Below are 10,424 nucleotides of genomic sequence, written 5' to 3'. Positions count from 1 at the left end.
AGAGATCAGCTCAATCTCCTGCCTACATACTTATCTGGTATGAAGATCAGGGCGATGTAGTTCCCCTACGCAGGGACAAAGGATCTAGCCTAACCAGATAACAGAGGGAGACACAACTCTAGGGAGACTACGACTCGAGCCTAGATGTTGTCATGCAAAGCAACCCTAAGTTAAGGTTTTAGCTAAATGGCACAAGGGCCAACCTATCCTAGACAAGGCTTGCACAGGAAGCAAGGGATCTCAATTGCAACTAGTGGCAAGAGAAAGGGGATATCTCAATCACAACAGGGTGAGAGAGAAACAATTAGTGTTAGTGGTTAGTCAAACTCGACAAGACATCGCATTCTCGTGCCTACGTATCTCATCTGGACATGAGAATCAGAGTTGCCGTAGTTCGGCCTACAACTCTAAGTGTGGCTCACACAAGGGTTAAGCAACACAGACTTGACTTGCACAGGAAGCAAGCCAAGCACAACCTATTGCACAAGGGCAAGCAACTAGAGCCTAAAGAGGCAAACAAAAGCAATCACAAACACAGATAGCATAAATAAACAAACCACACAAGGGGGCTCAAACATCAGAGGTTAGGCACTAGGGCCAACTGGAATGGGGTAAGTGTGCTCTTAACCTTGCCATTGAGAGGCTAAGGTGAAGCAGAGGAAAGGAGATGAGGGGTGTGCCTCATTGCTTCTATCCCTGGCCTGGGAGAGCATCAATAGAAAGTAGGGGAGTTCAGAAAGATGGAACTCTTTCCCCTTATGACTCGATAGATCTTGGGTTTTATCTCGATGCTTCAACCATGTAATGGGAGCAGAGAGAGGACACACTGAATAGTGGGGGATAGGCTACTTATCCTACCTTCCACCGATTGCCTTACTTGAAGGACTTTTCCTGCTTAGGACAATTTTAAACAAACACAGGCATTGCCTCTTAAGGAGGGCTTCAGACAGTTTGCCCGGTCCAAAATAACAGACCGGGACTCCCGGACTACATGAAGTAAAAGAGGATTATACCTCAAAGCAATTGCTAAAAAGCAAAGCAAGCACACTAAAGCAACTAAAGGGTACCTGAGAAAAACCAAACAAATCAGTATGCAATTAAACAGTTAAAAGCAAAGGAAATGGAGAAACAGTCAACCACAGAAGATCAACTGTGCAAAGCAAGACTCAAGTTACATGAGTCACCTACAAAAAACAAAGGTTAGCACATATAGACAAGCAAACAAACAATCAAATTCAATCACATTTGAGTGATCCTTAAAGCATGGGTGCTCAACCTGAAACAACAGCTCAATTGTAAGCTCAGAAGACCACTAGGGCTAGCCTAGGGTCAAAGATGAAAGAAGAAGGTCAAGGCAGCAAGCAATATTCAATCAAAGTCAAACTCAATCATGTAGGAAGCAAACACAATTGGGTTCAAACTTATATCATGCATCAAGGTCATTTCATATGCAAAGAAAAGAATGCAAAGCATAGCAAAGGAAGCATACAAAAGTCAACAGCAAAAGACTTCATTCAAAAAGTCAACTCAAACAATCTCAAAAAATCATGAAACAAATCACACTCAATCCTAAACATCTAACATGGTATACATGTCAAATTTCATGGCAATTGGATGAGAGGAAGGCAGTCAAATTAAAAATCATGAAGTCAAAACAAATTCAAGTAAGCATGGTGAAAGTCAACAAGCATGGGGTCAACTTCAAAAAATCATATCAATTTGAAAACAGAAGAGAAGAAATGAATGAATTAGATAACACCAATGCAAAGCTCAAAAGTCTAGTTAGTCACATATGAAATTTCATGGGACATACAATATGATTTGAGAATTTCACAAAGGATTTGGCAAGGTATAGCACAAAAAGTCAACAAATGACTAAGCATGGAAGAAAATTCTCAATTAAATGGAAAACAGCATGATTAACTCAAGAAAATTCATAGATCAACTAGACATACAAGAGATCATTCATGCAAAATTGGATCATTTGGATGTGGGAAGTGTGTGAACAAAATTTGTGAAAATACATGATCATGGCATAGCATCAATTGTAACACATGACTTCAAAAAATCATAACCCTCAATCCACAAATGATAAATGCACAAACTCTATATGGAAATGAAGGTCAATGTGTCTAGTTTCACCCTAAAAAATTTCAAAGGCATTGGGCACAACATCATTATTTCACAATTGAAATGGCCAAGGGTATCATTCATGCACACATGTTGAGAAAATAATTGTCAATAAAAACCAACCACTGGAAAATTAATTAAAATTCACCATTAAATAATAGACTCAAACATGATCAAGTGTAAAAAATTTCATAATTTTGGGTGGAAAAATGAATTGGAAAATAATTATTGAAGTTGGATGAAATATTGGGCAAAACATGAACAAGGGCAAGGCAAAGGTAGTCAAACCAAGGTCAAAGGATGGCAAATGTGTAATTACTGAGGGCCACTTATTGAAACGACTGTGTTTCAGGGCGCCCAGGAAATGTCCTGATTGGCTTGCCCCAATGAAACAGTAAACCAAGCCATAATATCCAATGAACTTCCATATTTTCTGGGTTCATGCAGGGAACTAGGGCTTGGCATAATACAACAGCAGGGCAATTCAAATACTCAACTTCAATCAAACATCATGGCCAATAAATTTCAACAAAATCGTGCAGACCACATGGTAACATAAAGGACATTCATGCAGCACAGGACAACAACAGCCAACAAGACTATATGGGAACTGGCTCTAGGGTTTCGACAGCATGGTTTATGAAATGTAACATACAACATGAGCAACAACAACAATCCACAATTCAAACCACAAACTCACAACAGCATAGCTCTAATAAACATTCTTCAAACATAACATAAACAACAAACAAACCAACACCATCTGTTCATGCGAAATCTTGGCAGGTTTTAAGGTTTGAAACACAGTTAGCAAGGTATTAGCATGGCATCGTGTATTCATCAATCATCCAAGCAAATCCAAACAGCAAACACACAATAGCATGGCCTCGAAAATGTATCATGCAACATGAGCAAAAAAACAACAGCCAATGTTCATGCAACAATAAAAGCATGATTTTCTGGAAGAAAAATAACAGGATTTCAACATCATGGCTCAAGGTTCAAACTCAACAAACAAGTTCAGTCAACATCCACAACAGAATCAACAAACATTTGAACACACAACAGCATATATTTGGCAAGCAGCATGAACAACATCAAAATAAACAATGGAAGTTCAACATTCTGTTTTTTAGAAAAACCTTAGGGATTATCAGCAGGGTATCAAGTTCAGCTTCAAGCAATCGAATAAACAACATCCAATGAACAGCAACAATTAATCATGGACAATAGTGCAACAAACCAATACACATTCAGACAAAATTCCTGGACAGGATAAAGTAGTTTAACAGCAGCAGGGTTTGAAAGTCATGTTCATCATGCAATCAAACAGTCATCACCAATTGAAACTTGAACAGCATGGCAAGCAATCATGGCATTGGTACAAGTTTGTTTATGCAACATCATCATATACAGCATTAATTAACAACAGACCAAGCACAAGCAGAGGAGATTCCGGGCAGAACTAAATTAAAACAACAGCAACATATATCAATTCCACTCCATGGTTCATCAACATCAAACAAAATTCAAGCAAAAACACATAATAACATGGCACTGGTACATGTTGTTTATGTGACCAACATCATGAGAAAATCAATCCCGATCAAGAGGCCCCATTTGCTGCTGGCAACTAACACTCATCCCCAAATGGCTTTTAAACAAAAAAACATACACAGTTCAAGGAGATATTCTAGGCAGGTCTAATGGATTTAAGAAACAGCAGGCATGAAACATTTTCATTGAAACTCAACATCAACCTATAGCATGGTCAGCAGCATAGCAGCAACAATATGATTATGCAGATACACCTAATAACAACAGGCATGACTATGGGAAAAATAAACTGGAAACAAATTAGAGTTTAATGGATACAGCAATGCTTTATTTTCCATATTCAACCATTAATGATGAACAAACAATCATAAATAGAATCCTCAATAATCAGGCATGGTAATGAACATTCATCATTAAGTAAACCTAGCTGACACAACAAAACAACATGACTATGGAGTTTTCAAGACAGAGTGCTAGGGTTCGGATATAACAGTAGCATGTGTTCAACATCATCAATCAGTCATCATCAATTGAAAATCAAATAACATGGCAAGCAAGCATGACATATCCCTCAAACATGACCACTAATACACCATAGTTTTCAAGAAAATCGGGTAAGAAACACTCATGCACAAAAAAATACAAATCCGGATTTCTCCCTAATAACATCATCATTTCAGGTAAAATAAATTGTAGTGTACTCAGCATGATAAGACCTACCAAAAACATGATATAGTTTGGAGAAAGGAGAGGACTGAAAACTAACTTGTTTTGAAGAAAAGCTGGAAATAGTGATGGATTGAGGATATAGCTCGAAACAGGTAGTCACACAGCTTCCAAAGTTGAATGCTTGCAGAAAATTAGCTCAAGAACACATAACCTGGTCCAGCCTAAAATCTGCCTCAACAGTGCTCTTGAAGATGCAGAGCTAGGGAAGGTGTTTCAGTTGAGAAATGATGATGAGATGTGCTCAAGATGTTGTCTAGATAATGAAGGAAGGAAACAAGAGGAACTTGTGTGCTTGAGGATCTGCTCAGAATTTTTCCAATTGCCAATTTGCAAGAAGAGAGTGAGAGTGTGTTTTTTCTGTGTGTAGGCTGTAAAAACTAGGGTTTGTTTGGACAGAAGGAAGGCTTATATGGGTCTGTTTATGCTCCACTAATCACATGCTAAGCTTGCTTAGCCTTAAAGAACTTATTTTCATTTTTGCTAAATTGGTACAAATGAAAATGGAGGTGTGCAGATTGGTCGTGTGGGCCTGCAATCATGCTGCATACAGACTGCATTTCTGCTGCTTTGTGGCTGCACATCAATTGCTAACATGTACTTGCTTATTGAAAACCAATTGCATATTTTGACAACTTTGCACTTTAGGCCAAATGATGGGAAAAATGGTGGTATGATGATGAGTTAGGAGCTGGAACATGTCACAAATGTGGTATAAAATGGATTCCAATTGGCCAAGTCAAGAAAAAATCAAAGAAGCAAAAAAGTCAAACTTGGGTCAAACTTTGAATTTTAAAGGAATAGGTCCAAAAATGCCATTTTGATTGGCAAGGTTTTAGGTCATGAAATTTATATTTTGGAAAGAGGATGAAAAATGTGGTTTGTTAGGAAAAAACCCACCAAATTTGGCCTTATGGTTTGGGAGATATGCTCAGTTGAAGTTCACAAATTGATGAAAATGATTGGATCATATCTTGACAAACCGCACATGGGATTTGAGAGTTCTTGGACTTTTTGAAAATGGGAGAACAAGATCTTCAACTTTCATGTTGGGCAAAAATTCATTTGAAGCTTGTATCATGATGCAAGTTGAGGATCAAGAAGTTTCCATTTTTGGCAGTTGAAATTACAGGTCCAGTTTCTATTTTTGGGAAATTTTCTGATTGGCTTGATATTCTTCCATGATGTTGATTCCCATGACATATGAGACCTACTAGGACATGAATAAACTCCTTCAAACCATTTCCATCATCAAAACCAAAGAAATCAACCACAGTTGACCAACTTTGACTTTCTAGGGTTTTGGACTTGACTGTGCATTTCTGATGAATTCCAAACCCTAATTCCTTGAGACCTGACTTCAAATGATGTCTCAAGACATATGAACTCTTGATGATTGATCATGGTGCCCAAATTCCACAAGAATGGCCACCATCCACTGCTTTGACTGATTGCTGACTGTTTAGGGTTTTGGCTTGTCTGTGCATCGACTGATGACCTCTGAGCCTTCAAACCTTGACTTGAACACTTCAAAAAGACCTCCAAGGCATGTGAACTTGTTGGGCAAACCTTAGGGCTTTGATTCCTTGAAAGCACCTTGCTTGATTGGTAGACTGATCTCCTGATCAGTTTGACCTATTCTTGCTTGCTTGCTCTTGAGGCAACTGAGAAACAATGCAAATGTTATGCAATGGGTTATGATATGCTATGACCTAATATGAAATGATATGTACAATGATAGGTGCAAATTTGAGGTGCTACAGCTGCCCCTATTCAATCAGCTGGGAACCCGAACGGATGATAGCAATGGCTGTCAGACTTTCAGGGTAAACAGGGATTGAATACAAAAGAACCGTAGAAATTTGCACGGCTGGATGAGATACATGTGAACCACGTCATTTACCGATGACAAACTGCAAGACAGCTTCAGAAAAGCAAAAACCATTTACCGATGGTTGAAGAAACTGGAACCTTGATATTTACCGATATCAACTTCAGCACAACCATCTACCGATGGCGGCTGGGGACAACAAACTTCTGAAAAGCAACCATTTACCGATGGTTAAAACTGGGACCTTGATATTTACCAATATCAACTTCAGCCAGACCATTTACCGATGGCTGCTGGGGAACAAATTTGATGTAGAAAAGAAGCAAGACATTTACCGATGGTGGCTTCAAAGAAAAATTGGACATTTACCGATGTCAACTTAGCAAGACCATTTACCGATGGCTGCTGCAACTGGGAATTCGATATTTACCGATATCGAAGAAACTGGGCCATTTACGATGGCATCTCGCTTGGGAGGAACAAAATCTTTGTGGTGATACCAGACAAGACGTTTACCGACGACTTCTGGGGATTCTGATTTTATTAACAAGAGAACAAAGAAATGACCAGACATTTACCGATGACTGGGTGAGACACGATGTTTACCGACATCGAAAGATGATGTTTACCGACATCAAAAGAATGACCAGACATTTACGATGACTGGTGTGAGACACGTTTACCGACATCGAAAATGATGTTTACCGACATCAAAAGAATGACCAGACATTTACCGATGACTGGGTGAGACACGATGTTACCGACATCGAAAGATGATGTTTACCGACATCAAAAAGAATGACCAGACATTTACCGATGACTGGGTGAGACACGATGTTTACCGACATCGAAAGATGATGTTTACCGACATCAAAAGAATGACAGACATTTACCGATGACTGGGATGAGAAATTTATTGGGGAAAGAAAACAGATATTTGCAACTGAAAACCAGACAAGACATTTACCGATGACTCTACTGGGGATTTCTGTTGGGGATTATCAGACATTTACCGAGTGACTGAAAGAAATATTCGATGTTTACTGACACCGAAGCAATGGCGTTTACCGACACCAAAAAATGACCAGACATTTACCGATGACTGGGTGGAACTCGATGTTTACCGACACCGAAGCAATGGCGTTTACCGACACCAACACAAAGAAGACACACGCGGGTGTTGACGTGACTCTTACTGATATCACCAGAATAGAATCTGGGATAAGTTGTTGAAACAAGGCTGATCACTTGCTGGGAGTCTCACTGGGAGAGAAACAAACTTCTGTCACCATCGGGTGAGGAAAAACCTCTGTCACCATCGGGTGAGGGAAATAAACCTCTGTGGGGATAATCAATTCCGAATGCCGTCGAAGCAAATGTAGCAGACTGGTGCTGATTTTGAACAAAATGATCCGCTTCTGCCGGGGATGCGGTCTGTGTGGTATGCGAACAACACATGAATGCATATGTTTGAATTTTTTATGGCGTAATGCTCCATATGGGATGGAAATGCTAGCAATTTTGAGGATGCAATGATTACTATATGCAATGCAATATGATAAGAACTCTGCGGGGAGAAAAATCACAGGACGACTGTGCTGAGGAAATCTTCAAGACAAATCCACTAGGGAAAAAGAGGGACAAGAGGGCAACTGCTGGGGAGCCAACAATACAAATCCACTAGGGGAAAGCAAAGCAACACGCTGGGGAGCAATGAATCAACTCTGCTGGGGGAAAACAGAGGGAAACCTACTGGGGATAGCCCAATCGATCCACAAAAATTCCGCTTGGGGAAATAAAAACTCCTGGGGGAGCTAAATCAGGCGACTCTTTGGGGATGAGGCTTCATGCAAACCTCAGATAAAACAGACTGCTTTGGGGAATAATGCTACTCGCCGGGGGACGACCCACAATATTCACGAGTAGAAATCAACTCAGCTGGGATGCGGATATCGATCTGCCACGATAACTCATCCAATCCTCTGGTAGGATAATCTCCGTGGAGAAATGACTGCTTCGCTGGGGAAGGCTTGAACAATCCATAGACTAGGGTAATGATTCTGTCTGGGGAAAGCACTGCTGGAGAGTGCTCACAGGCGACGACCTTACCGGGGAGGAATACTCACAGGTGACGACCTGCGAATCGGAACGACAGATGCCCCAGGGTAGGGAGTACATGGACAAGATACGCTCAAGTGTCCTCAACATTCAAAATGATTTTCAAATGTTTTAATCTTTCTGCACGTCATTGTTTAGCCTTCATGTTTTTAGATGCAATGTTTATCAAAAATTCGGACGTTTTTTGCAAACAAAACAGTAAAAGTAAAAACAGGAGAGCAATTTATCTGAATAACGACTTTTATTGATTGAAAGTGTGCCTGAAAAGGCAAGTACATTGGGAAGCAATTCCTAGAAAAGAGGTAATTGCGCACAAAAGGAAAAATAAAATATACCTAATGGCAATGTGAACACGGCATCCACTGTTTCCCAACTCTGTTATAACTCATAGATCATCAGTTTCCTCCCAATTCCTTGCTTTCTGAGAAGAATGACTGGACCGATCACATCTTTGGAGATGGCAGCTGACGAAGCATGACGAAGTACAGATGACTCAGAATGTAGTCTTCGCTTTAATCCCTCTTTTGCCGGATCGCCCTTTCGGGTTTTCAATCCACCGGGATACCCATTTTTGCCTAAGCCGCCCTTGGGGTTTTCGACTTACCGGGTGTACAATTTTTTTCAATTTTTATCCCTAACTTTTGCCGAACCTTTTCTTTCTGTTTTTGGTTCGCCGGGATGCCCATTTTTGCCTGGACTATTTTGTTCTTTTTGTCCAGCGGGTCAATTTACGCGAAGTAGTTTTTTGACTACATCTGAGTTGACAGGGAAGGAAAATCTTCACCGTCCATAGTTGTAAGCATCAAGGCTCCACGGAGAAGACCTTCTTCACAACATATGGACCTTCGTAATTAGGAGTCCACTTGCCCCTGTTATCTGTACCGGGAGGAAGGATCCTCTTCAAAACTAGATCGCCAGTTTGAAATGTCCGAGGACGCACTTTCTGATCAAAGGCTCGCTTCATCCTTCTCTGATACAACTGCCCATGGCACACAGCTGCTAACCGTCTTTCTTCGATAAGGCTTAACTCATTAAACTTGTACGAATCCACTCGGCTTCGTCCAGCTTGACATCCAATAATACCCTCAGAGAAGGGATCTCAACCTAACTGGTAGGACTGCTTCCATACCATACACAAGGGAGTAGGGGGTTGCCCCGGTCGACGTACGTACTGAGGTACGGTATCCATGCAAAGCGAAAGGCAACATCTCATGCCAATCTTTGTACGTAACGACCATTTTCTGCACAATCTTCTTGATGTTTTTGTTAGCTGCCTCTACAGCACCATTCATCTTTGGTCTGTAAGGAGAAGAATTGTGATGTTCAATCTTGAAATCTCTGCATAAGTCTTTCATCATTTTGTTATTGAGATTCGAACCATTGTCAGTGATGATTCTCTCGGGAACTCCATAACGACAGATGATTTCCTTCTTGATGAACCGGGCAACCACTTGTTTGGTGACGTTGGCATAGGAAGCTGCTTCCACCCATTTGGTGAAGTAATCGATCGCAACCAAGATGAAGCGATGTCCATTAGAAGCAGTTGGTTCAATCCTCCCAATCATGTCAATGCCCCACATGGCGAACGGCCAAGGCGAGTTCATGACATTCAACGGGCTTGGTGGTACATGCACCTTGTCGGCATAGATCTGACACTTGTGGCACTTTCGAGCGTATTTGAGAAGGAATCGGATTCCATAGTCATCCAATAATAACCGGCTCTCAGCAATTTCTTCGACATTGCATGACCACCAGTGGTGGGTACAAACGAACCCTCATGCACTTCTTGCATTAACATGTCTGCTTCGTGTCTATCCACGCATCTGAGCAAGACCATGTCAAAGTTCCGCTTGTATAGCACCATCCTGATTCAGATAAAAGCTTCCAGCAAGCCTTCTCAGGGTCTTCCTATCATTCTTCGACGCACCCTCAGGATACTCTTGAGTCTTGAGGAAGTTCTTGATGTCATAATACCACGGCTTATCATCAATAGCATTAACGGACTCGGCTGCAAACACATATGCAGGCCTCTCGAGTCGATTCACAGCAACATGTGGCACCT

This window comes from Lathyrus oleraceus, chromosome 7, assembly GCF_024323335.1.
Source record: "Lathyrus oleraceus cultivar Zhongwan6 chromosome 7, CAAS_Psat_ZW6_1.0, whole genome shotgun sequence".
NCBI lineage: Eukaryota > Viridiplantae > Streptophyta > Magnoliopsida > Fabales > Fabaceae > Lathyrus > Lathyrus oleraceus.
Note: the sequence above shows the minus strand (reverse complement) of the source record.